The sequence below is a fragment of the Hemiscyllium ocellatum genome, chromosome 8, assembly GCF_020745735.1.
Source record: "Hemiscyllium ocellatum isolate sHemOce1 chromosome 8, sHemOce1.pat.X.cur, whole genome shotgun sequence".
NCBI classification, from domain to species: Eukaryota; Metazoa; Chordata; class Chondrichthyes; order Orectolobiformes; family Hemiscylliidae; genus Hemiscyllium; species Hemiscyllium ocellatum.
In genome coordinates this window covers 37,801,872-37,829,105 of record NC_083408.1, presented here as the reverse complement: position 1 = coordinate 37,829,105, position 27,234 = coordinate 37,801,872, and the positions used below count along the sequence as shown (strand labels likewise).

The 27,234-nt window shown below is 40.6% G+C and overlaps 1 protein-coding gene across 4 annotated transcripts in view; it reads left to right on the top strand.

Annotated features, from left to right (window-relative positions):
• Positions 1 to 419: 419 nt before the first annotated feature.
• The window catches only part of sipa1l1 (signal-induced proliferation-associated 1 like 1), a 370,728-nt gene continuing 343,913 nt past the window's right edge, over positions 420 to 27,234 (top strand). For 2 of the 4 annotated variants that reach the window (XM_060828818.1, XM_060828813.1), the window contains exon 1: positions 420 to 647. The gene's annotated coding sequence lies outside the window, so the exon portion shown is untranslated. Of the gene's footprint in view, positions 648 to 2,564; positions 2,685 to 27,234 lie in introns of those variants that run through there. The other 2 variants (XM_060828816.1, XM_060828814.1) reach the window with 1 other exon arrangement.

Genomic DNA, 27,234 nt, shown 5'->3' with positions numbered 1-27,234 from the left:
GTATTTTATTTCACATTTCCCGTTTTCCGCTTTTGCCAAAAGTGCACTCTCGTGGTTCACCACAATATCTGACTTCGTTGATCGTATTTACATAAATAAAACTAAACAATTTTGCCCGATTACCATCGCCTCTCCCGATGTTTGTGAACTGATTTTCTATAAATGAAAATAAACATGCTTCCTCTTAAAGCGTCTCCACCCGCTGTTTACAAATCACACACATGCAGATTTCTAGGTTTGCTGACTTGGTCACCAAACTTGGCTGAGAAAGTGCCAAGAGTGAAGACTTTCCATCCCTGGCCCAGTAAGCTTGAAATTCCCGAAGATCAACACATCCCAGTCTCCATCCCCTCTCCTGCACTTCAGTATCGCGACGTTTTGCCGCAGTGACCTCAGACGTTTGGAAGTAGATTGGACTGAACTTTTTTTTTCCCCGACAACTTCCAACTGCATTCGGGGGCTGGGGCAGTGGTGGTTTGAGGGGAAGCAGCACACGCATCCACTTGAACGGCAGACCCCCCCCCCCCCCCCAAGTGCCTGGTGCTGCGTCTGATTGGGACACCAGCAACCTTAGCTCACCGCCTGGGAACTAAGACACCACCTTCAGTCGGGGATTACTTCACCGAGGCTGGGAAAATAAAAGCCGGGTAAGTACATTAATCTTTTAAACAACGAAAAGGGGAGAGAGCACATGATGTGTGAAGGAACTGGAGCCGCAGCTTCCCTCACCCCACTCCCTTTTGTTGACTGCGCCGCCCTCGGCGGTGGCATCCGAGTCGCACACAGAGTTTTACTTTCTCTGCCATTCAGAGGACGTGGGTTGAGGATTTGGGAATGTGAGAGGAACCCGTCTGCTCACGGCTCTGAAACTTTGTGCTCAGCTTGAAGGGATCCTTCCTTCTACCGGGCTGTGTGGGCTGTCAGAGAAGTAGCAGATGGTCTGTATAGTTTTTTTAAAACCCATATCCAAGATATGTGTTTTTAAAAATTTTTTTTTTGATTCAGCGGCCAGTCTCTGAATGGTCGGCGTTGTAACAGATCATAGTTGCGTGGTGAATGGCACCAGTTACAAATCGAATGGGGGTGGGGGGGGGGATGGGTAAAATCAATTTATTCAGCACATCAAGCTTCAGAGGGATTGAGTAGATGAACAGATGTCAGTCAGAAATGTGGAACTGAGGCCGCTGTATTTTACCAGGACTGGTTAGCTTTAAGAGGCTGGATAAATAATTGTTGATGAAATTACCGATTGTGTAATCGAAACAAACAAAAGGTATCGCTTAGCCAGTTTCTCTGCTATGGATTCTCTTGTTAGTTTCAGAAAATGTTTCCCATTTGCACATTTCTTGTAAATACCTGTAAAATGATATTTAAAGCCTTCTGTCTCTGGGGTACAGCTCTAATCTAATTTCCACCTTGAATGGAAACGTCGGGAGCTCTCCACTGGCTTTTTAACAGTGTAATTTAAGCTCCCCCCCCTCCCTCCCCAAACACACTTCACGTCCCTTTTTATTAGATGCAAATTGCATTTTGGGTTGCAACACATATTTCTGGTTAGGAGGAGGTCGTAGCTTTCTCCGGGTGTTCGTTCACCTGCGACTGGCCCACTGTGTTGCTGAGTTCCGATCTTGCAGTATGTTTAACTGTTTACTGTAGAGGCTGGATTACAAATGAGAACGCCAGGAACTGTACCACTTCAGTGCTGCAGGTTGGTGATCCAAAACAAAAAAATTGTAGATCAGCGATGGAGGTGTTGGCAAACCTCATAGGAATGACTGGCCAAGGGGAGAGTGTGTTACATATTCTTCTCACCTTTCCGGATAATCAGCCACCCTTCCTAATAATGCGCGATTCCCACGGTTATCAAGAGCAGAAACCGACCTATGAAACAAAATAATCCGCATAATAAATGGATGTTTACTTTCATTTTTTCAAGCACATAGTTTCCTTGAGCCGTTGCATTCTCGTTACTTCCTATTGTCAGCAATAAAAGGATTGAATGAAAATCAGTGAAGGAAGCAGAAGGGCTGGGGGTGGCTGGTGGATGAGAGCAATAGCCTCGATTTATTTGTCATTTGCAAAGTTCATTGATGTGATCACAGTGGTCGGGATGCGGGGTGGTGGGAACAAAAGTATGCATGGACGGGGAGGGGTGAAATAATTTAAAAAATGCTACATTTAAACATGTCCTGTTCAAAGGTATTTTTTTCAAAAATGAGAATCGGACGACCCCTTGGATTTCAGGTGCTGGGTTTGCAGGCAAAGATGCCTCATCTGGCTTGGCTTGACGCCCCCCGGGGTTGCCCACCTGAAACCTTCGCACCTTGACCCGCCTTTCACCTGGAGGCTGCGTCCCTGTGTTTCCCCGCCTCCCACCCTCTTCTCCCCGCCCAACAACCCCCACAGGCTTCACTCCCATTGGCCGACCGCCGGCCCCGCCTTTCCGCCGCCGCGGGCTGCGGTTGGCCAGCGCCGCGAGTCGATCCGAGACGGCGGTTTCCAGGCTCCCCTCCCACCCCCACCCGCCCCACTCCGGCTCCCCTTTCCTCTCCTCCTCCTCCTCCTCCTCCACCACCACCAAACATCCTGGTCGTCAAGGAGAACGGGAGCGAGCCGGCGGCAGCGCGCGGGGCTGCAGTTGCGGTGGGAGGAGAGCGCGAGCGCAGCGGTGCAACGGTCGCCAGGTAGGGGGGACCAGTCCGAAAGGGGGATTCTGCGAGCAACCACTTCAACAGGATGGATGGCCCTTTGGCATATTAAAAGACGCGGCGCTGTGGATTCCCCTCCCTTCCCCAAATCTGGTTTAAACATATGACTGTAACAACCTACTCCTCTCTCTCTCTTCCACCCCCCCACATGCTCAATCTTACCACCTACTCAGTGAAACGACTGTAAATTGGACACAGGTGGGTACATAGAGACGGAGGGGAAAGAGGGTTGCATGCTGCAAAAGTTGTTAGGTATAGCTTTTGTTGTGTTCGCTATTGTTGGTAAACATGCACGTTAATGATGCGTTCTGGTGCTAAAGACTCATTATTGTTTCCGTGCAGCGATTTCTCTCTCCTCTCACCACCCCCCCCCCCACCCCCCGCCACTAAATATATTTTTTTTTGAAAAATTCTGCACCCGGATTCTGATTCATTCCCTCACTCACTCACCCACTCACAGTCTTCCTCCCCCCCCCCCCCCCCCCAACCAAACGATAATAAAGGGGATGGCAACCTTTTAATTTTGTAATGTTCGAAAACTCGTGTTAGGTTTTAAATTATTTTGTGAGCTCAGAGGTGTTGCAATCTAGAGGAGGTGATGTTTGCTTGCTGAGTCAGTCGCGTTGTGTATGATCACATTGTCGTTCTCAGACACTATTATCACTAAATTACGTTGTAGTTTCTCAGGATTCCAACTAAGTGATACTAAGATATCAATTTATAAAGGGGAACGTTGCTTAAAAATCAATACATTCTAAATCCTCTATATATTCTATGGTTTTCATTTTGTGTCTCTTTGTGCTTTTAATTGTTATGTCTTGACACTCATATTGGTTGAAGCAATAATCTTTAGCTCAGAAGAACTTCTGGTGCTTGAAATCATTTTGGCTGATGCCACAATGTCTCCATGAGAATTGAAAGTCTAAAAGCTATGGCTGTTTCAGATTGCCTGTTACTACTATGGCCTGTGCATTGTGTTGTGCCACTGTGGTTTGGGGGTGGGGACAAGCGATCCTGCATTTTCTTACACAGCTGATGACTTTTAGACCTTTGCAATCAGCTTATGGGCATGGCTCGGAAGCATTGAATAATTGTCTTGCTATAATTTGCTTTCTTTGAAATAGCTTGACTATAACAAAGGTCAAAGATTGGTTCAAGTGGTCAACTCGACTTATCAACTCAACCTGTTAATTCAACTTGTCAACTGCTGGTAGTCTAAAAGCTGTAGCAACTTGGAGATAGTGAGGACTGCAGATGCTGGAAAGTCAGAGTTGATAAAGTGTGCAGGTGGAAAAAGTACAGCACGCCAAGCAGCATCCGCTGAAAGGTTCTGACCTGAAATGTCAACTGTCCTGCTCCTGTGATGCTGTTTGACCTGCTGTGCTTTTTTTCAGCTCCACTCTTTATTGACGCAATCTGATGTTTAACCATGTTTAGAAAAGCGTGTTTTGCCCACTCACAACAACAGCCTCTGCTCCGATCTTTAATAGGCGATGAGAAAGCACTGATCAATAATAAGGCAGCTGCAAAACAATTTAGTTTAAACACTTCCTTAACCTCCTCAACACTTGGTCCACAGTGCTTGCCCTCTGGGATAGGAATTCAGAACAAGTTTATCAGAATTTTAAGCCTACTTCACAATGACATAGCAGGGCATGTTTGTTTCTGTTGCCAGATTTCTATTGCCTTTGCAGTAACCAATGACACAAAGCAAGGATTTATCATGACTCTTTAACATTTTGATCTCTTTGGTGCAATGCACAAGGAAGCCACCAAAGTTAATACCTCCAGGTTTAGCTTTGGATTTCATTAAGGAAAGCCCTTCAATTTCTCCAGAATAGAAACATCACTTGGCAGTATAAGGCATTCAAAGAATGTCAGTATTAAAAAGAAGGTGGTGTCAGGTGTCTTGGAAAATATTTAAGGTGAATGAGTCCCCAATATCGCATGCAATCTGTCCCTGGATACTGAAAGAGGGAAGGGAGAGAATTCCTAGGACCTTGACAGAGATCTTTGCCACAGGTGAAGTCCCAGAAGACTGGAGAATAGTCAATATTGTTCCTTTGTTTAAGAATGGCAGCAGTGATCATCAAGGAAATTATAGGTCACTGAGACTTAAATTAGCAGTAGGGAAATTATTGAAGATAATTAGGGTCAGATTTAATTGCTTTTGGATTAAAATGAAGTTATTAGGGCTAATCAGAAGGCTTTATACAGGTGTGGTCTTATTTCACAAATCCGATTGGGTTTTCTTTGAGGAAGTGATGATGATTGATGAGGCCAGTGTTGTGGATGTTACCAGCATGGATTTTACTAAAACAATTGACCAGGTGCATTGTGGTTGGCTGCACCATAAGATAAGTTGCACGGAATCCATAGTGAGTTGGTAAACTGGATACAACATTGGCCTGGTCATCAAGGCAGACAGTAGTTGTGGAAGCAAAAGAGGAAATGCTGGAAAATCTCAGCAGGTCTGGCAGCATCTGTAAGGAGAGAAAAGAGCTGATGTTTCAAGTCTAACTGGCCCTTTGCTTTGACTCAATGTCAGCTCTTTTCTCTCCTTGCAGATGCTGCCAGACCTGCTGAGATTTTCCAGCATTTTCTCTTTTGGTTTCAGATTCCAGCATCTGCAGTAATTTGCTTTTATCCAGTAGTTGTGGAAGGGTGTTTCACAGACTGGAGATCTATGACAAGTGGAAAGATCAGTGATGGGGCCTCTATTGTTTTGTAACATATATGAAAATGTAGGTGGCCTGATTTAGTATACAAAAATTATTGGAGTTATTGAATAGTGAGGATGGTTGTGGAATACAACAGTGGGATACAGATCAGTTGTAAAGTTGGGCAGAGAAATTTCAGATGGAGTTTAATCTAGACAAGAATGAGGTGATCTTTTGGAGATTAATTGCAAGAGAAAAGTATACAGTAAATGGCAAGCATTGATTTGCAAAGGGACTTGGGGTGCAAGTCTATAAGGCCCTGGAAGTTATAACATAAGTGGAGATGGTAGTAATGAAAGCAGATGGCATACTAGCCTTCACGGGTCAGGGCACTGAGTATAAAAGTTAGCAAGCCATGTTTCAGCTGTACAGAACTTCATTTGGGCCACATTTGAAGTACTGAGCGCAGTTCTCATTGCCACACTGTGGAGAGGATAGCAGAAGACATTTACCAGGATGTTGCCTGGATTGGAGTGTATTCGCTATAAAGAGAGGTTGGACAAACTTGGATTGTTTTTGCTAGAGTATTGAGGCAGAGGGGCAACCTGATAGAAGTATATAAAATTGAGAGAGGCATAGACAGGGTGAATAGTTGGGAGTATTTTTCCCGCAGGGTCGAAATGTCAAATTTGAAGTGCGTGGTACTAGAAAAGCACAGGTCAGGCAGCATCCAAGGAGCAGGAAAATTGACATTTCGAGTATAAGCTGTACGCTCGAAACATCGATTCTCCTGCTGCTTGGATGCTGCCTGACCGGCTGTGCTTTTCCAGCTTCACACTTCTACTCTGATCGCCAGTGTCTGCAGTGCTCAGTTTCTCCCAGTGGAAATGTCAAATACTATGGGGTATATGTTTAAGGTGTGAGAAACATTTAAAGGACATGTTCCCAATGGGAGACTGGTTAGCAATACAAAGAGAACTAGCCATCTGGATACAGAACTGGCTCAAAGGTAAAAGACATAGGGTGGTGGTGGAGGGTTGTTTTTCAGACTGGAGGCCTGTGACCAGTGGAGTGCCATAAAAATGGTGCTGGGTCCACTATTTTCATCATTTATATCAATGATTTGAATCTGAACATAGGTGGTATAGTTAGTAAGTTTGCAGATGACACCAAAATTGGAGGTCTAGTGGATAGTGAAGAAGGTTACCTCAGATTACAACAGAATCTTGATCAGATGGGCCAATAGGCTGAGGAGTGGCAGATGGAGTTTAATTTAGATAAATGCATTTTGGAAAAACAAATCAGAGCAGGATCTATACACTTAATGGTAAGATCCTGGGGAGTGCTGTTGAACAAAGAAACCTTGGAGTGTGGGTTCATAGCTCCTTGAAAGTGGAATTGCAGGTAGACAGGATAGTGAAGAAGGCATTCAGTATGCTTTGCTTTATCTGTCAAGAGTATTGAGTATAGGACTTGGGATGTCATGTTGCAGCTGTACAGGATGTTGGTAAGGCCACGCTTGAAATATTGTGTGCAATTCTGGTCTCCTTCCTCTCTGAAGGATGTTGTGAGACTTGAAAGCGTTCAGAAAAGATCTATGAGAATGTTGCCTGGGCTGGAGGATTTGAGCTGTAGGAAGTGGTTGAATAGGCTGGGGCTGTTTTCCCTAGAGCGTTGGAGGCTGAGGGGTGACCTTTATAGTGGTTTATAAAATCATGAGGGACATGGATAGGGTAAACAGACAAAGTTTTTTTTTTCCCCTGAATGGGGGTTCCCAGAACTAGAGGGCTTAGATTTAGGGCAAGAGGGGAAAAATTTAAAAAGAGACCAAAAAGCAACTTTTTCATGAAAAGTGCATGTATGGAATGGGCTGTCAGAGGAACTGATGGAGGCTGGTACAATTTATAATATTTAAAAGGCATCTGGATTGTTCATGAATGGGAAGGGTTTAGAGGGATGTGGGCCAAGTGCTGGCAAATGGGATAGGCTCATTTAGGATATCTGGTCGGTATGGATAAGTTGGACAGAAGGATCAGTTTCTGAGCTGAACATATCTTTGACTCTCTGCATGATTTAATTGTCCAATATTCCAATGTGTCCAACTTTTAATCAAATCAAATTAACTGTATTGTATGATGTTTGTTTTCCCGCTTGCAACTGTGGAACAAGTATTGAGGAGCTTAAGGAAGTGTTCAAACTAAATTGTGTTGCAGCTACCTTTTATTAATGATTAGTTCTTTCTCATCCCCTGTTAAGATTGGAGCAGAGGTTGTTGTTATGGTTGGGCGATACACTTTTTTCAACATGGTAAAATGTCAGATTATGTCAATAAAGAGTGGAGCTGGATAAAGCACACAGGTCAAACAGCATAAGAGGAGCAGGGGTGGTGATGTTTCAGGTTGGAACCTTTCATCTGACGCTGCTGGACGTGCTGTGCTTTTTCCACCTGCACACTTTTTATTAACTCTGACTTTCCAGCATCTGCAGTCCTCACTATCTCCAAGTTGCTGAAAACAATACTGTAAAGCCTCTTGGCAAGGAGGCCAACCTTGAAGTTAAAAATCACACAACACCAGGTCATACTCCGACAGGTTTATTTGGAAGCACTATCTTTTGGTGTGCTGATCCTTCATCAGGTGGTGAAGAAGCGGTGCTCTGAAAGCTAGTGCCTCCATATAAACTTGCTGGACTATAACCTGGTGTGTGATTTTTTAATTTTGTCCACCCCAGTCCAACACCGGCACCTGCAAGTTATGACCACTTTGATGAAGTTTTCCTCCCCAGTCCCGATGAAAGGTTCCAACCTGTTACATCAACGTCCCTGCTCCTCTGCTGCTTGAGTTGCTGTGCTTTTTCCAGCTTCACATTTTCTTGACTCTGACTTCCGAGCATCTGCAATCCTCACTATCTGCAAAATATCAAATTGTGCATCACTGTTAGAAGTTGCAGCTCATACTATGGAGTTTCTCTATGGAGTACAGGGTCTTAGCCAGTCTACAGATAAATAAATCAGATCATTTTTAAGACATCCTAGCCACCCAACTAAAATGTATTGGGCATCTTATTTAATGTGGAATAGGTCTGAAGCTGATCTAAGAAACTTTCCTGAAATTAATTTACAAAGAGGAGAGCAAGAAACATGGAGTAAGGCTTAGTTTGATGGAACAAATGCCTTCTGCTGAATGAATTGCAAACCACTTGCTTGTTAACTTTTCCTTGTATGAGTTGAAAAGTAGGGAGTGGGGGAAACAAATGGAAAATGATAGCTGTCTTAAAGGTAATTTCCAGCTGTATTGAGCTCCTTCCTCAATCTGTTTGTGAGGTGATGCATCATCTTTTTTTCTTTGGAATAAACTTTGTCAAGATTTATTGGGGTTGCAGGTTTTACTTTGCGTAATATTTTATCCTGCCTTTTGAAAGCAAAGACACCAGTTCCAGGGAGCCCACAATGGTTCAGATCCACACAATCTCTTTATCAATGCTCTTGAAAAGATGGGAGAATTAAACCTAAAAATTGTCTAAATAGAAAGGAACTTTTAGCAGTTGGAGCCGGAGATTACACTATGTTTACCTAAATTGATCTGATTCAGTACTGCTATATTTTAATTCTGTTTGGTCAATACCATTGAAAAGTGGATATAAATTGGGACTCCTTTTGAGGTTTCTTTCAGTTTGACTAGGCGATTGATATTCTAGTTGGGATTGCATACACAGAATAGTCATTTTAAAAGCGATGTGCCAAGATGGATTAGCAACAAGTCATTGCAGGTTGTTAGCCAGTGCAGACCCACAGTCTTGAATCAGTCAGGTGCTAGAGAGCCCTGTCTTGACCAAAGAAAGAATTTTTTAAAGCTGGCAAGGCTAAAAAAAATTCCAAGATTGATTTAGTGTGTATCAGTTTTGCAAGAGAGGGAACTCATTCTAAATTTCACTCTCATACGTTTCACAGTGCACTATATGTACAAATTACAGTTGTGTTTGGAATTGACTCGAGCAGCACAATAGAAGCCTTGAAACATATTTTAAATTCTCTGGTCTTCATTGTGGTTGTGTGGCCTAGAAACCGTTCATTAACTGAACTCCCCGTTGTGGAGATTTAATTTAAGTGGGTCATATCAGATTCCTATCTTAGTATCTGGAGCGAATGCTACTCGACATCTTCAGACTTCTGTTCAGACAACATTTGTAGTCTGATAAGGGGAAACATTTCACTATTTTTAATAATGAATTTTAATTCATGTATAGCATCTAGCTATTGTTTAATTGGTGTAATTTGAGGAATATATTCATTTTCTTGGCAAGTTGTACTTGTATTCGTAGTAATACTTATCGATTAAGCAATCTGTCTTGGTATTTCAGGTGGATTTGAAAATCTAAGGTGTTTTCTTTTAAAGTAATAAAAATATAATGAGTCCACTTGATTTCAAATTGCCAGATTATCTACTCTGATATTAAAAGGAGGTTGACAAGTTTTAAAAACATTGACGCCAAGCCACAAGGCATAATATCATCCTAAAGAGGGGGGTGGTTAGGAAGGGAATTTCAGAATTTAGTGCTTCAAGTTGGAGGTATGGCTGCTGGTGGTTGCACAATTTAAAATTTGGGATTTAGGAATGGATGTATGAAAGTGCCAAGTAGGAGAAGGAGAATTTGATCAATTAGGTGAAATTGTAATATTAGAGAAAGGAAATCAAACAATTCCCCGAGTCTATGATAAAATGTTTAAGAACAGATAACTTGGAAAAAACAGTGACAAGATCAAATGGCATGGGTTTAGGAAACATGCTTGATAATCTACTGAAATTCATTTGAGAATGTATCTAGTGCGGATGATGAGGAAGAACCAGTGAATGTAGTTTATCTGGACTTGCAATAAGGTCCCACCAAAAGCTTTCAATAAGGTCCCACCAAAAGAGATCAGCATGTACAATTTAAAGCACATGGGATTAGGTTAGTGTACTGACATGGATGGAGAGCCAGTAGGCTGACAGGAAATAAATAATCCAAATAAACAGGTCTTTTTCCAAGTGGTGGATAGTGATTAGTGAGGTGTTGTAGGTATCACTGCTTAGACTCTAGTTATCAGCAATATGTATTAATGATTTTGAATAAAAGTGTTGTCTCAGAGTTGGGTGGCAGGATGAATTATGAAGAGGATGCAGAGATGCTTCAAGAGATTTGGACACAGTTAGTAGAGGGCAAATGCACAGGAAATACAATATAATGTGGATAAATGTGGAGTTATGCACTTTGGGAGCAGAGGCAGGAAGGCAGATTATTACTTGAACGGTGATAGATTGGGAACGTCCTGAGATTGTCATACACGAGCCGATGAAATTAAGCATGCAGATGCAGCAAGTGTTGAAGAAAGTGAATGGTATCAAAAAACAAAAGGACTGGAGAAACTCAACAAGTCTGGCAGCATTTATAGAGAGAAACTAGAGTTAATATTCAGGTCCAGTGACTCTTTGGATTTAGGTTTGCTTGCTGAGCTGCAAGGTTCATTTCCAGACATTTCGTTACCCTACTAGGCAACATCTTCAGTGGGCCTTGGGCAAAGCAATGCTAAAAATTCCTGCTTTCTATTTATATGTTCGGGCTTCTTGGGTTGATGTCATTTCCGGTCGTGTTATTTCCTGTGATGAAGTCACTTCCTGTTCCTTTTCTCAGGGGGTGGTAAATGGGGTCTAACTCGATGTGTTTGTTGATAGAGTTCCAGTTGGAATGCCATGCTTCTAGGAATTAGTGTGCGTGTCTTTGTTTGGCTTGTCCTAGGACGGATGTGTTGGCCCAGTCGAAATGATGTCCATCCTCATCCGTATGTGAGGATACTAGTGAGAGAGGGTTATGTCTTTTTGTGGCTAATTGGTGTTCTGTATCTTGGTGGCTAGTTTTCTGACTGTCCAATGTGGTGTTTGTTACAGTCCTTGCGTGGTATTCTTGTAAATGACATTAGTTTTGCTCGAGCTGGCTGGTTTACAATCCCCAGTTTTCTCTCCGTCTCACTTCTTAAATAGAGGGGATAAACTAACTACCCTACAATCTTGGGAACTGTTCCAGAGTCTGTAGAATCTTAAAAGATGACAACTATTTGTAGGGCTACATCCTTAGTCTGGAATTTAGATTATAGGGTCTGGGGATTAATCAGCCTTCAATCCCATTGTTACATATGTAGTTCAGTGTGTGATACCCCTTTTAAGAGTGGGTCAGATGACCTGCAGAAAATAGTGAGGGGAGGCAGTCGAACTGAGAATGGAGTTGAGGACACAATGAAGTATTCCCTGTGGAGGTTTATCCTCTCTACCCCGTGTTCTATTTATGGTTCTAGTGAACCTCAACATAGTAAGATTAAGCAACAAGATCAGGACCTAGCCCACAAACTATGTGCCAACATAGCGTTTTCTTTGTCAGGAGGAAGGATGTTATCTGGACTTCGAAAATGGCATGGGATTGTGGTGATGTTGCCAGGGGACAAAGGCTGTGGTTGACACCAGGGAAGAATGGCAGTCATGAGGGGACTTGGGCCACGGCTGATGGCTGGAGAGGGGTGTATTCAGTTGGAAGCTAACCGAAGTTGTCAAGGAGAGCAATTGTAAGGGATTGTGGTTGTGAGCAACGCCAAAGAGGAATGACATGCTAACACAGTCGGTGAGGATGAGCATTCACCTTGAGGATTCTGGCTGAGAAGTAGCTGTTCTCAGCCATAGACCCAAGTCGGGGGGATAAGGGATAAAACAAAACCGTGGGCAAATTTGGAGCAATAGGCTCGTTTGATGAAAAGATAAAAGTTGAATTCTGTACAGTGATCCTCTTATTTTTGAAATGCATACTTAAAGGCAAACAAAGTATCTAAACGTATAGAGCTATCAGTTTTCTTGAGTATCGTTTGGGAGCAAGACCTTCCAGAAGAGTGGTGAAAGCAGAGAAATCCATGGAGAAGGCATACCACATGCTATGCGAAGCATTGGGCAGTTATTTTACATCAAAGCCATTGATGGTCCAGAAGGTTTCAGTTTTTATACAGCACAAAGAAGAGTACACAGCCCAATTTGTGGCTGTCTTAGAGGTTAGTGGAACATTGTAAATTTGAAGGATTCCTCCAAAAAGCCTTGCAGAATTGTTTGGTTTGTGACCTCCAACACACAATCATCCAATGGAATCTACTAACAAAGAGAGACCCTTGAAGAAGTTGGCCGGCAGCAAAGCAACTCAGTTGTAGCAACACAGTTGTGACAACACCTTGGTGCCTAAAGTAGCAGAAAATCAGCAGATTGTGGTCCCAATGTAGAATCCTGTTAATGTGGGAAGAGTGCCCACAAGGAGTCAGTGTATTGGACTCAAGTCCAGTGTTGCAGTGTACGCGAGTGGGCTACATTGCTTGATTTGCACCTAGCAATTTCAGGCAAGCAAAGGGGTTTCTAAAAGAGAGAATTCAGAGGACAAGGCATAAAGAACATGCTGCCAGCCAGGAAATAGGGAGTTAGCTAGGTCTGCAGAGAAGCAGAAAGTCTAGAGTTGGCAGAGCTTGGGTCAAACATCCTGTCGGTTCACGGCAAAGCTGAAGGTTTCTGGGTTCTTCACACATTTGGAGGGGAAGACAGTAAATATGGAAGTGGATATGGATGCAGCGATGTCTCTGACTCCCTAATCAAAATATAAGGAAAAGTTTAAAGGCATTGTCATTGATGTCTACCAAGATTGCATAACAAACATACATGGAGCAAGTGGTGCCACTGAAGTGCTATATACCGGAAAAAGTAAAGCTAAGGGACCAGTGTACCAAACTGACAATAGACAATAGGTGCAGGAGTAGGCCATTCAGCCCTTTGAATGGCGGTGCAGGCTCGATGTGATCATGGCTGATCATTCCTAATCAGTATCTGCTTCCTGCCTTATCTCCATAACCCTTGATTCCACAATCCTTGAGAGCTCTATCCAACTCTTTCTTAAATGAATCCAGAGACTGGGCCTCCACTGCCCTCTGGGGCAGAGCATTCCACACAGCCACCACTCTCTGGGTGCAGAAGTTTTTCCTCATCTCTGTCCTAAATGGTCTACTCTGTATTTTTAAGCTGTGTCCTCTGGTTCGGCACTCGCCCATCAGCGGAAACATGTTTCCTGCTGCCAGAGTGTCCAATTCTTTCATAATCTTATATGTCCCAAACTGCTTCTGTATGTAACGAAAGGCGTGCATTATTTGGATGCTCCTGGTTTCAGAAATTTCAAGTTAGCTTGGGCATGTTTAATAGGCACAGGCAGCGTTTCAGGAGCTGGAGAATCAACGTTTCGGGCATAAGCCCTTCCTGAAGAAGGGCTTATGCCCGAAACATCGATTCTCCTGCTCCTCAAATGCTGCCTGGCCTGCTGTGTTTTTCCAGCAACACATTTTTCAACTCTGGTCTCCAGCATCTGCAGTCCTCACTTTCTCATGGTTAATAGGCTAGTGGACTCAAAACAAGTTTGCAAAAGACTTTGGACAGGTATAAAAGTCTGCAGAGGAATCCTGGGGAAATGAAAGGAGTTTAATTTAAACTTTGATTGAAGCAGGAGGCTCGTCCAAGGAGTCTGAAGGTGTATCCAGTACTATAAGCTATCTGGTAGAGGTGGAACTGGAGCAGCTCCAGGACTTGGGTGCATTGGAACTAGTAATCACTAGTGAATGGATACCCCAGTAGTTCTAGTCTTAGAAACAAATGGTACAGTGTGGATTGTGATGACTTTGAGGTCAGCCCTGTGTGTGGATCAATACCTAATTCCATTCATTGAGAACCTGTTCAGTGGACTGGCTGGGGGAAAGACATTCTCAAAAATAGATCTGCTTCAGGCTTACATATGGGGGTCAGCAGGAGTATCAGCTGCAGCTACTGATAGTGACACACAAGGGTCTGTTCCGCTAAAAGCAGATTCCTTTTGACATTGTCAGTGGCAGCTGTATTCCAGAGGGCCAGTGTTATCTGGATTATATTTTGGTTGCTGGATTCTCAGAAAAGCACTTTAAAAAGTTGCTTCGAGGTTTTCAAGTTTGCAGGAGCACAACCCAAAAGTAAAAAGGGAGAAATGTAAGTTGTGTTTTTAAAAGAGTACTGATGCCAAGGGAATACACAAGGCATTCAAGAAGTTGGAGGATATCAGGAAGGCCCACTAGAGAATGAGTCTCAACTAAGATGATTTTTGGGATTTGTAAATTACTATAACCGGTTCATATCTGATCTGGACAACTATGCTAAAAGCACTATGGATTGCTGAGAAAAGGTGCAACTGTTGAAATAGACCCAGGAATATGAGGCGGCTTACCGGGAGGTGAAGCAAGCCTAAATTAAAATAAAAGTCGGAACTGCTGACTCCTTTTGATCAGAAGTTGCCACTGCAGTTGGCATTTGGCACTGTACCAGCACACACCTTGCCGAGGTCGGGTACAAAATTTTACCTGGAATGACCCGGTCTTGATCCTTGTGATGGATTTAGTCCTGAAAAGAAGGGCTTGTTATAGAAATTGCCCAGAATTGTGTGCTTGCCTCTGGGAGGTGGGAATTTTTTGCATCAAATGTGGGGAATGAGAGTTGTTGTCCTTTCCCTTTTGAGGAATGGTGTTGGAACAGGTGCACCAGGCCACCCTGGGATGATGCGAATGAAAACAATAGCCAAGAGCTATTTCTGGTGGCCAAAAGTGGGCTCCCAGATTGAGGAGAGAGCATGACCATGTGAATTCTGTGCATTAGCAAGGTAAGTGCCATTGTTGTTACCCGCCGTCCATGGAAATGGCCTCAATCATCATGGTAGTGAATTCATGCCAATTTTCATGGGGCCAGTGGAGCGACAGATCACACTAATACTTGTGGAGGTTAATGCAAGCTGGAATTGTTGAACCAAGGACCATTAGTGTTGACCAAGCCAGGGTTGGCCGTACCGAAGGAGGAGACAACAGCAGTATCCCAGGGCATCAACAGCCAATCAGCCATACCTCTGAAACAACAGAAGTTTCTGAAAGCCTGGAAGACAGTCTTCAAAGAATCGACAATGTTTCTGTCCCCCACCATCACCCAAAGAAACTGATCATGTCAGTGTACACTATGTTTGAGTTGTCTTTTTTCCATGTTTCTTTTTTACATATTTCTGTGTACATATGTTAGCTACAATGCCTGTATAATAGTTATGATTGTTAAATGTATACATGTTGTTAATGGATTATTGAAATGAAGGGGGAGCAGTGTTATGCATGTACTTGGGAGTGTGCTGCCCCTTTTTAAGAAAACAGGTCAGGTGACCCAGAAGCAGGAGGTAGGGGAGGCAGTCTAAAGCTGACTGTGGAGCTGAGAGAACACAGAATAAAGGTATTCCCTGTTCAAGTTGACCCTCTGTCTACCTTGCATTCCCGTGACCCACAAGCCATCAACTTCCCCACATCCTTTCCCTACTAATACTGATTGTCTTCAGTTCCTCCCTCTGTCTCAACCCAGTGTTCCACAACCTTTCTGGTATGTTATTGTGTTCGCCTTTGTGAATGCAGAATCAAAATATGTGCTTAGTTGGCCAGACATCTCTTTGATCCCCAATGCAAATTGTTAGTTTTTGACTGGTGAAAACTGCAGGTCCCCTACAATAATTTTTCTTCATATACCTGTAGAAACATTAACAATCAGTTTCTAAATTCCTTGAAAGCTTTCTCTCATTCCCATGGTTCCCTTTTTAAATCAATCCCTTTGTTCTCTTTTGCAGAATTCTAAACTGTTCCCATCCTCACATCTGTTGATTTTTTTTCTGTCAAATTTGCATGCCTGTACCTTTTTGATCTAATGCTATTTTTAATTTTTCTTTTAAGCAATGGTTTGACCACCTTTCCCATTTTACTCTTGCACCAAACAGTAATGAATGATCTTTGCAGTTCACCCATGTATTCTTTGAATGTTTGCCATTGCCTTTCTGGCAAAATAACTTTCTTGTTTCTGCTTTTAAATTGGATAGTGCATGGTGTTACAACTATTTCCAGAATATAAAGAGACCATTTGACCCACCAGATCTATGTTGGTGTATATCTTGTACAAGAAATTGCTCTCACCCCTTTCCATTGAATTCCATCAACGTTATTCTTCTATTTCTTTCTCCCTCATTCATCTAGCATATCACCATCAATAAATCTTGGCTAATTACCTTGACCCCATTCTTTGTGGCAGAGTTATGTTACCTAATTGGCACATTTCTTTCCTCTTAATGGTCTATTCCAAGATTAGTTTTAAAGAGAATTATGAAAATGCCTGTTCACATGACATTACAGGCATTGAATGGTGCATTTGCTGCTGTGTAGAAAGCGTATTCTGTTATGTACTATGACATAAGCACACCCAGCTGATTAATGAAATAAATGAATATTGTGTTGCAGGTTGTAAAGACAGAAGCAGTGAGGATTGGGAGGACATTTGTTTGTGCCAGGCTATACATTGTGAACACATTTCTGACATTGTTGAATATCATCATGGCACATTTCTAAATAAACTAACTCAGGGAAAATACTTTCATTTATATTGAATATTCAATATAAAGTATGTCTTTATAAAAAGAAAGCAATTTTTACAGTAAGACCATTCTTGTGCCTGCTGACAAACTTCCTTTTGCTACACTACTGACGCATAGCACAAGACTAAAATGCTTTGCTGTTTGGTGTCAGCATCAATGAATGTGCTATCTGTCTCCATGGCAACCAGTTTTGCATGCTTGCCCAATCATTTCTCAGTACATATGTAACTGAAACATGCATCGAAACTATATGCTCAACAAACACCTGATTGATAAGACAGGGAGGACGACCCCTGTTAAGGTTGTGTGTTATGCTATATTACCACCTCCAACTTCGACTTCTATATCTTTCCTGCCACCCTGAGGCCTTTTGCAAAATGTCACACCAGTCTTTATGTACAGGCCATTAGTTGCATCATGTGACCACTCTTGATATTGATATATTACATGATTTATGACATTATGAATTATATTCTCAGTGTTGATTTGATGACCATGAAAATCCAATTTGTACAGGTATTGTCAGAAACCTAGTACTATTTATTTTGTAATATTTATTTGTTTTTCTCCCATATGATGTTCATCCTTGTGTTACTATCTAGTAGTGGACGGATAAAATAAAGTATTTCAAGGTGTGTCTTTTTTGGACGGAGTTAAAAGTATTTTATTTAAGAAGTCTTGTATATGATAACTGATTCTTTTACCTATTCTTTATATACTAAAAAGGGCTGAGAAGGACCGAAGCTATTCAATTATAGAAACTATTTAACAGCTTAACTGGTATATGTACTTAGCTAACTGAAAATCTCTCTGCAACCTCAAATATCCGAGGACTTCAATAATCATTTAATGTTTATTACTATTTTGAACCATCTTAAGTTCTGTGTTTTCATTTTAATTGTTTTGTTGTATATTTCTCTTGTGTGACAATAAAATAAATAACTTGCATTTTTATGCTGCCCTTCATTCTTACTCTGAACTATTTTAAGCTAAGGAATTTTTAAAATATAAGTTGTAGTCAGTGCAGCAACTTAAGTGCAATAGTTAATTAATTAAAAGCAATACCCCACAAAAATATAATGAGTTAAGCTACCTGATTAATATTTTTGGTGATGACAGTTGAGCAATAGGTTTTGGTCAGGCCATCTGAATAATAGTGCTGAAAGAGCCTTTTCATCACCAATGATGTCAGGGAGTATTGATGTAATATCCAATCAGATAGCACCTCTGACAATTCAGTATTCTTCAGCAGTGAATGGAATATTCTCCTCAGTTATGGCTTCTAGCCTCCAGACTGATTTGTAACCACATCCTCCTCATTTGTGTCAGAGTGATACTGCTAAGGCAGATTGAGAAGAAACCTTGAAATATGTATTGTCAAGATATCATTTGAATTCATGTATTAAGTGCCTTCCATCTGAACATGTGGTGTCACCATAATCTCTTTGAACAACTTGACTTTTATTTTGTAGTTAAGAAAAGCATGATTATAATGTAGATGAGAACAGTAGCTGGATATGTATTGCAGGACTGTATTGCATGTGAAGAGGTTTGTGTCACAAGAAGTTGTTTTACCTCTGATTTCTATTCAGACTGAACCTATTTTGAATGTTTGTGTGTTTTATTCCCTATCTTTCTAGCTATTTGACCATTTTTGCACAGTTCTACATTGACCAACTGGAGGTGTGGCTGTGATGGGGGTCAGCTGACATGGTCAGGAAAAATAATGCTGTTAAGATTTTTTTATCATTGTAAGTGTATTTTTGCTGTGTTTGGAATCTGACAACTTAATTTGCATTAACTTGTGGTCAAGTCCAATTTTCAGGCACTGTTAAAATATTGATCTGCTTCCAGGTAGCTGTACCATTTTGTGTAAATAAATCACAATAAACAGTTTCTCTCTAAATGACTAAATTTCCAGTCTAAGTCCTTGGACTAGCAACAGTATATTTTATCCTATCAACAGTTGTTCACTTCACCCTTTTCTGAAACATGCTTTCTATTATTAACTATTTTGTCTAAATGGCTAGGTCACCAACTGCTTTTGAGCACAGTGTTATGGCATTACTGGTCGTTTCAGCTCATGGACCCTCTGGTGTTCACTCTTCTCGTGAGCTACACTAATTGCATATTCTGCATCCTCTTTTTTTGACTTTTTCATCAATCGTCTATATAGACTGTTCTTAAATCTTAAGATTCAACTACCACCCATCCCCACACGCGGGAGAAGTTTGACTGTGTTTCTTGCATATAAATTCTCCTGCTGTGTTGGCTGCTCCAGTCTGTAACTTGTACATCTATCTAACTGTTGTTCACACTGAAGACCATGACTGTGCAGCAAGTTACTGCATTGGATATTTTGGTGATAAATATTGTGTGCTAAATCATTCCAAAAAATGTAAAGGGACCAGGCATTTTTTTTTTTTAAAAAAAAGTTCTCTCATTGAAACTGCGTTTTAATGGGGATATCGCTTCCACAAGTATATCAGCATTTGGTCTTGCACATAAACAGATACTGAGCTGGGTATGATGGGGCAATTGGCATTTTCTGCAGAATTAGCTGATTACATTTCAGTAAGAGGTTGGGCTTTTACAGTTGGGCTCAGTGGATCTGGTGCTAATCTAATAGAATTACACAAACAGACACGCATAAAATTAGGCTATTTGGGCCATCTAGTTTGCAATGGTATTTATATTTGATGTCTCATGAGAATCTCCCAATGGTAATGCCACTTGTATTTCAGATGCCCTGGCTAATCTGAGGACACTGAATTTGTGATAGGATTTTTAACGATTTTGCATTTAAATTCACAGAATCTTTATGGTACAGAAGAGGCCTTTCAGACTCTCCAGATAAATGTTAGGGCTAAGGCCCTTCTCCTGCCTTTTTTCTGTAACTTTGCACACTTTCTATTCAATCATCTGGATACCCCAGTTAAACCTGCCTGTAGCACTTCCAGGCAATGCATTGCAGATCCTAAACACTCAGTGTGCATAAGTTTTTTTTCCTCCTATTGCATTTGCTTCTACTGCAAATTGTTTTAAATCTTTGCCATCTTACACTCAATCCTTTTAGAGGTGGGAATTATTCTTCCCCATCTACTCCTTCCAATCCTTCATGATTTGAAGCTTCAAATCCTGTCTTGGCATTGTCTTCTAACAAGGGAAGCAGTCCCAACTCCTCCAAACTGACACTCATTGTTGGAATCGTTCTTTTAAATTTTTGAACTCTTCCCCAGTATTTACATGTTATTGACATCTAGAACTGTATATGATCCTGCAGCTGAGGTCCAACTCAATGTTCTACAAGTTTTGCATCACCTCCTTGCACTTGTTCTCTACATTCCTCTTCATAATGTAGAGGATCCTGTAGGCTTTATTAGCCGCTCCCTCCACCTGTCTACCACCTTTAAGGACTGGTGTGCATATGCACACAAGTCGGTTTGAACCAGCACATTCATTTTAAGATATATGTTGTGTCTCCCAAGTTCTTTGTACCAAAGTTATCACTTTACAGCTCTCAGCATTGAATTTCAACTGTCACCTCTTTCCCATTACCACTAACTTGTCAATCTCCTTTGTAGTGCTATGTTGTCCACCTCAATTTACAATGCTTCCAAGTTGTCATCCATAAACTTTGAAATTGTTCCCTATACATCAAAGTCTTCACCTTTTTATAAAGTATACTGTAAATCTTTTATCATCTAATACCTATGGGACCAGGAGTATGCTGATTGATTGATTAAATGTTCCAGATAATCAAGAGATCCACAGAATCAAATTTAAAAACTCAGTAAGTAATAGGAATATCATATGGGGTATGCACATTACTATTATGTACAGCATAACTCACTCAAATCATAATTGTACTTTGCCTTAAATAAAACTTACCACCCTCAAGTGACTACTCCAACTTGGTGGTATTTGAGATGAAATTGCCTTTAAATTGAATCAACTGTTGAAATATCATGTGGCAATTTGAACAGCAAGTATATTTACATTAAGGTAAATTAAAAACTATAACAGTTTTGCAGAATCTTAAAGTGAAATTCACACGATTTGAAGTATATAATTTTTGCGGGTTTATCAAGCATGCTGGTTCATGAGGTGGTGATTAAAACAAAGTTTGCTGTCAGAAAAGTCAGAGTCCCAATACTGACCCCTGAGGATCTTCACAATAAGCCTTCCTTCAGCCCATAAAATATTTTGTAACCATTGCTTAGTTTCCTATTGATTTTAACCAATTTTGGATCTATCCTGCTCTTGCCTCATTAATGTGCGGTTTCCCATTCTCCTGTCTGCTGGACAGAAACCATTCCTGACATTAAAGTTAGAACAATAACTTTCTAATTCACTGTTGGCCAGGCCTGGTGCCAATTTTGCCATGTCCAACCAATCTGGGGCAATTGACAGGAACTGTAAAGAGCAACTGTGGATGGTCAGTGCTTGACTAGGTGTGCAGCTGGGCTTTAAAAATGGTGCCGATGCCGTAAATCCTTGGAGGTCCTGGCAGTGGCCAGTACTTTCACATGTGGTGATGAGAGTGTACTAATGGAGAGGTACTACAGGGTGTGGTGCATACTTAATTAGGTAAGTTTTAGGAAGAGGATATAAGAAAACCCGCTCGATGTAGAGAAGAGAAACTTGTCAAAAAGTATACTTAGCAAATTTCTGGTAAGATTCTTCATGTTGTCTCTAGAACTTATCCACCACTAAGGTTTTGAACAAGGGCATAATTTTACAATTGTCCAGTTTGCATGAACCACACGAGTCTAAAGAAGACTGAAAATTTATAGACCATGCCTCTGCAGTTTCCCAACTCTTCCTTAAGTAATCTTGAATGCATCTCATTAATATCATCAACCTTGTCAATTTTAAATACCAGTGGCTTAACCAATACTTCCTTAGCAATTTGAAGCCCTTCCAGTGACTGAATCTCCTCCTTTATCACCATGATCTAGGTAGTATCTACTTTCTTGATAAAGACCGATGCAAAATATTAATACCTCAGCCATGCTCCCGCTTGCATGTTTTTGATTCCTAATTAGCTCCTTTCCTCCTCTTTACCATGCTTTTACTATTGTATATGCCAGTTGAATACTTTGGGATTTCCCCTTTTATGGGCTCTTTGTGATCCTACTTTGCTTGTCTTACTTGCTTGACACCTTCCCTTCTGAACCTTGTGCTCATAAATCCATAAAAGAAGGCTAACCTGAGTATGGTGAGCATGAAACTATCATCAATTGTGATATAACACCACCTGATTCATTATCATGCCACTAATAATCTGCCATCCTTACTTGGACTGGCCTGTGTATGACTCAAAACCTGCAGCCATGTGGTTAATTCTTAATTGCTCTCTGAATTGGCTCAGTAAGACATTCAGTTCAAGGGCAATCAGGAAATGGTCATCAAATATTTGCCTTGCCATTAATGCCCACATTCCATGAAGGGATGAAGAAAATAAAATTCTGATCAAGAGTTGTGCAAACTGCAGAGGCATGGACCATAAATTTTCAGTCGTCTTTAGACTCAGATGGTGCACGCAGACTAGACATGTGTAAAATTATGCCCTTGTTCAAAACCTTGGTGATGAGTAAGTTCTAGAGACAATATGATGAATCTATACAAGTAACATCCTATAAAATGAATAAATCATCTGAAGTTCCCCTAATTAACTTAAACTGGTTAAAATCTCTTAGGATAAAATTATAAATCTAGACAAAAAAACTGCAAGTAGTAGGAAAATATTTCAAAGGACGCAGTGCATTTTACAAAACTAATTATTTTGAAGAGGTATCACACATGAAAGTTAAGGCCAGCTTTTGATGAAGTACCACATGGTGATCACTAGAGAAGATAAAGAAGTATGGAATTAATAGCCAAATAGAAAACTGACTTAAACATTGGTAAGAAAGCTTAAGAGCAATTTTCCAAGTGACTGAAAGTAGTGGGTAGTAATATGCTTAGAGTGCAATTTTAAGCTAATTTTAATTCACTATTGTTGGAATTAGTTCCTAGATAAGTCTGCCCAATTCTTACGGCTCTGGGAAGGATTGTTATGTTGAAATGTAGGGAAGGATAAGCTGGCTCACTCTGACAATTTGAAGCCTTTGCTTGGTAGTCCGCAGCAAGGGCAATTGTAGAAAGGTTCTCTTCCCTTGTGGTTATCTTTTTCCTAACTCAAATATATTTGTTTAAAAAACAAACCAAATTGACCAGGCTTTCTTGAATTTAAGAAAAGAGTACATTTATTATGTACTAAATGCAATGAAACAAAAATGACACGTACACCAATTTTAGGAATATATCTTGAGCAAAGGGTAACAGTTCAAAAGATATGCATCAATCCGTTTCTTGAAGAGTAGATGGTTGAAATATATGATAATTTCATTGGATGATACTGGTAACACTGACATTGGTAGTGAAGCAGTTGATTTTGAAATTCTTGGCTTACAAATTAATTGACCGGCTTTTGTCCTAGTTTGTTTTTGTTAGGGACTTCACTAATTGGCCTGGCTCAGCACTTGGAGCAAGAGAGAGCATTTATTTGCTGCAACACTGATGTCTAATGGCTGCACTTAAGTTCTGATCTTCACAGCACACTAATCCATTTCAGCCTTGTAACCTACTGAAACTGGGGCTGGGCTACAGGAATTTATCAACCAATGTTCTTGCATTTCTGAGAGGGTGCAACTCCTTTTTCTTTACAAGTCTCTCTGTGAAGTTTCCCTGACACACTTCAGATGTGATATTTCAGGAGTTCACATAAGATTTTTTTTGTAGTCAGTGAATTCTATTTTCAGGGTTTACATTTATCAGCCGTTCCTAGCTTGTAGACCTTAAAGTAAAATCTTGTTTAAATGTTGAATGTATCTGGTAGTAATTTGGGTTATAATCCATCATATTGAAACTATGTAGGTTTAGCAAATTGGCCCAGAAGTAGTGACATCAGGATTTGAAGACGATATTAAAATAGGGGATATAGTTAATTCTTAGACTGATTTAAACCTAAGAAAGCTACAAAGGACCATTATTTTGTAGAAAACAACATAATAGGCTAAAAAATGGCTGGCAGAATTAGATGTCAATGATTTTAGGTGCTGTACTTTCTGAGCAATCTTAATCATAGGAATTAGGCTTGGTTCTGTGAAGAAGCAGATTCATTTGTCAGCGCAACTTCCATAAAATCTTTAAGACTTAAGCTTCGGGTTACATTTTTTTCTTTTGAGTGGGGGTGCAAGGGAAAGAGAATTATTCCATTTAACCATCATAAGAGGTAGAATAAAAAAGTAAACAGGAATGAAAGTCAGTGCTTGACCACTGCGATGTTGTGTTGCACAGCATAAGGATATTGAGCCTTCAGAGATGATACAATACATATTGACCATGGTGCTGACTGAGATCAGAAACTGGCTTGAAAATTAGCATTCTTATTGGCATATGGAGATTAAAGATTTCTATGAAGTAAGTTCTTAAAAAAAAATGCTGATGAAATGTTGAAGAGAGGAATACTCTTCCAGTCATTCAAAGATTGCAGACTTTAAAAATAAAGGAGAGGAGACGGTCTCACGTTCTGGGGCTGTGGAATTTACTTCCAGGATTTCTGGCAGTGGCAGAAATTAGATGAAAGAAGGAAAATCATGGAATATGTGTAGTAATAAATTTGCTCAATGAGTATAACTAGCTTGATGGAGGACAAGTTTGATTCCTGATGAAGGGCTTATGCTCGAAACGTCGAATTCTCTATTCCTGAGATGCTGCCTGGCCTGCTGTGCTTTGACCAGCAACACATTTTCAGACAAGTTTAAATAGCCTTTTTTCCAATGTTGGAATTGATAAATGCCTTTCTTCTAGAGAAGGATAGATGTGGATCATTTTTTAAAAGCTGTATTCTTTGATAATTTTTAAAAAAAATTGCTTTGTAACTGATAATTTTCTCCCCTCAATTAAATGGTCATTTGTAACCTTGTAATAAACTAATTAGGTACGTGCACAATGATATCTATAATTCTACAAAACTAATATGCTTAAGCTTCCTATGTGCCACCAATCAGAAAAATAATTGCTAAATTATTTTAATTCCTCTGCTCCAGCAGTTTCTAATTAGATTGACTTCATATGTGTATCCCATATTCTGGTGCTATGTCCGTTGATAAGATTGTTGTTTGGTAACCTTTCTTTGTTTTGCATTCTTTCCTTTTTCCCCTGGTTGTAATGAAGCATCTTGCTTTTATTCCAATATTTAAACCTGAAGGATATCAAACTTTCATTTTTTTTAGATTAGATTCCCTACAGTGTGGAAACAGGCCCTTCAGCCCATCAAGTTCACACCAACCCTCTGAAGAGTAACCCACCCAGACCCATTCCCCTATATTTACCCCTGACTAATGCACCTAACACTATGGCAATTGAGCATGGCCAATTAACCTAACATGCACATCTTTGGATTGTGGGGGGAAACCGGAGCACCTGGAGGAAACCCTTTTCTCTTTGACTCACTGACAATGCAGTATTTTTGGAGAATGTGTTATGCTTTTATTTTTGGAAATGTAATCTGAGTGAGACTAACTGCTAACAGTCAAATCACAACTTTCGAACATAGCAAAATATATCCTTAGCAGATATCTATCTTCCACTAATGTGGTAATGTCAATCAAATCTAGAATATAAAGCTATTGAACCATGTAGTCTCAATTAATGTACAAGTTATGTTAATTTTTTTTTAAACCTTAAAGTGCATTGAATATCGACATCATGGTTGTTCAATAAATTTCAAGTGGGGTTGGACTTGCATTATTTACAGCAAACACAATCTATTTTACAGCTAACAACGTAGGGTTTGTATAAACTTTTGAGACAGAATCTTGATCAGATCGACAGTAAAGTTTCCTAATAAAAGCAGGGTTCTTGTTCCAGCAAAATGTAATAGATGGAAAAGAATTGGTTAAAATGGATCACAGCCACTTATTCACTTTGAACATGATTGAGGCAGTGACATAAACACGTTTATTTTGACTTGAACTTTTGTTGTTAAATGTCCCATTTAAAAATTGGGAAAGGAAAATGTGCAGTTTTGAGAGCCTGTAAAACACTATGACTCAAAGTCAAGGTCCAGATGATTTATATTCCAAGATGTAGAATAAGGTTACTGATGAAAGCATTGAAATAATAGCCATGTTTTAATAGTTTTGTTTGGATGCATGATTTAACCAAGATTGGGATGGACTGAACTCAGGTTTATTTTTAATAAAAGATTGACAAATTAGCTTTATTTTGGAGAAAGACTATTGAGCTTGTAATTAATATTTGTAAACTCTTAGAGGATGGTTGGAAAGATTGGGAGCCACGGCATGAATTGTAACATGATAGCAATGCTTCAATTAAGAAAAAGATTAGGTGGATGGTTTGAGGATTAAAAAAATATAGCAGATTCTGTTCCTCATATTTGGTGTTGAACCCTCTCTCATCCTGCAGTGAATTGGACACGTTTTTGAGAGCATCTACCAGAAATATGGATGTAAATTCTGTTTTTTAAATTTTTTCAGTTTACAGGCTGTGGGAGTCAGTGGCTGGCCAGTACTTATTGCCCATCTCTAAGTTGCCCTCAAAGGTAGTGGTGAGCTGCCTGGTGCCGCTCCTGGTATGCCCTCCTGCACTCTCCATTTGAACCAGGGTTGATCCTCTGACTTGATGGTAATGGTTGAGTGGGGGTATGCTGGGCCGTAGGTTACAGATTTTGCTGGAGTACAACTGTGCTGTTGATGGCCCACAGCACCTCGTGGAAGCCCAGTGTTGAGTTGCTAGATCTGATCGAAGTCGGTCTCCTTTAGCAAGGTGATGGTGCCACGTAACATGGAGGTTATTCTCAATATTGAAAGTGGGACTTCATCTCCACAAGGACTCTGCGGTGGTCACTCTTACTGATTAGTTTCATGGACAGGTGCATCAGCAGCTAACAAATTAGTAAGAATGGAGTCAAGTATGCAGGCCCATTCTAGCAGCTATATCCTTTTGAGGACCCGACCAGCTCGCTCTGTAGTATTGCTGCTGAGCCACTCTTGGTGGTAGACATTAAAATCCACCAACTGAAGTATACTTTGTGCCCTTTCCATCCTCTGTGCTTTCTCTAAATGTTTCAATATGGACGAGTACCTATTCATCAACTGAGGGATGATGGTATGTGGTAATCAGCAGGAGGTTTCTTTGCCCATATGATTGTAGTGTCTGGGACATTGTCTATAAGGTATGATTCCATTAGTATGACGATGACAGGCTATTGCTTGACTGGTCTGAGACAGATCTCTCAATTTTGGCACTCACTCCCAGATGTTTCGATGACTTTGCGGTGTCAG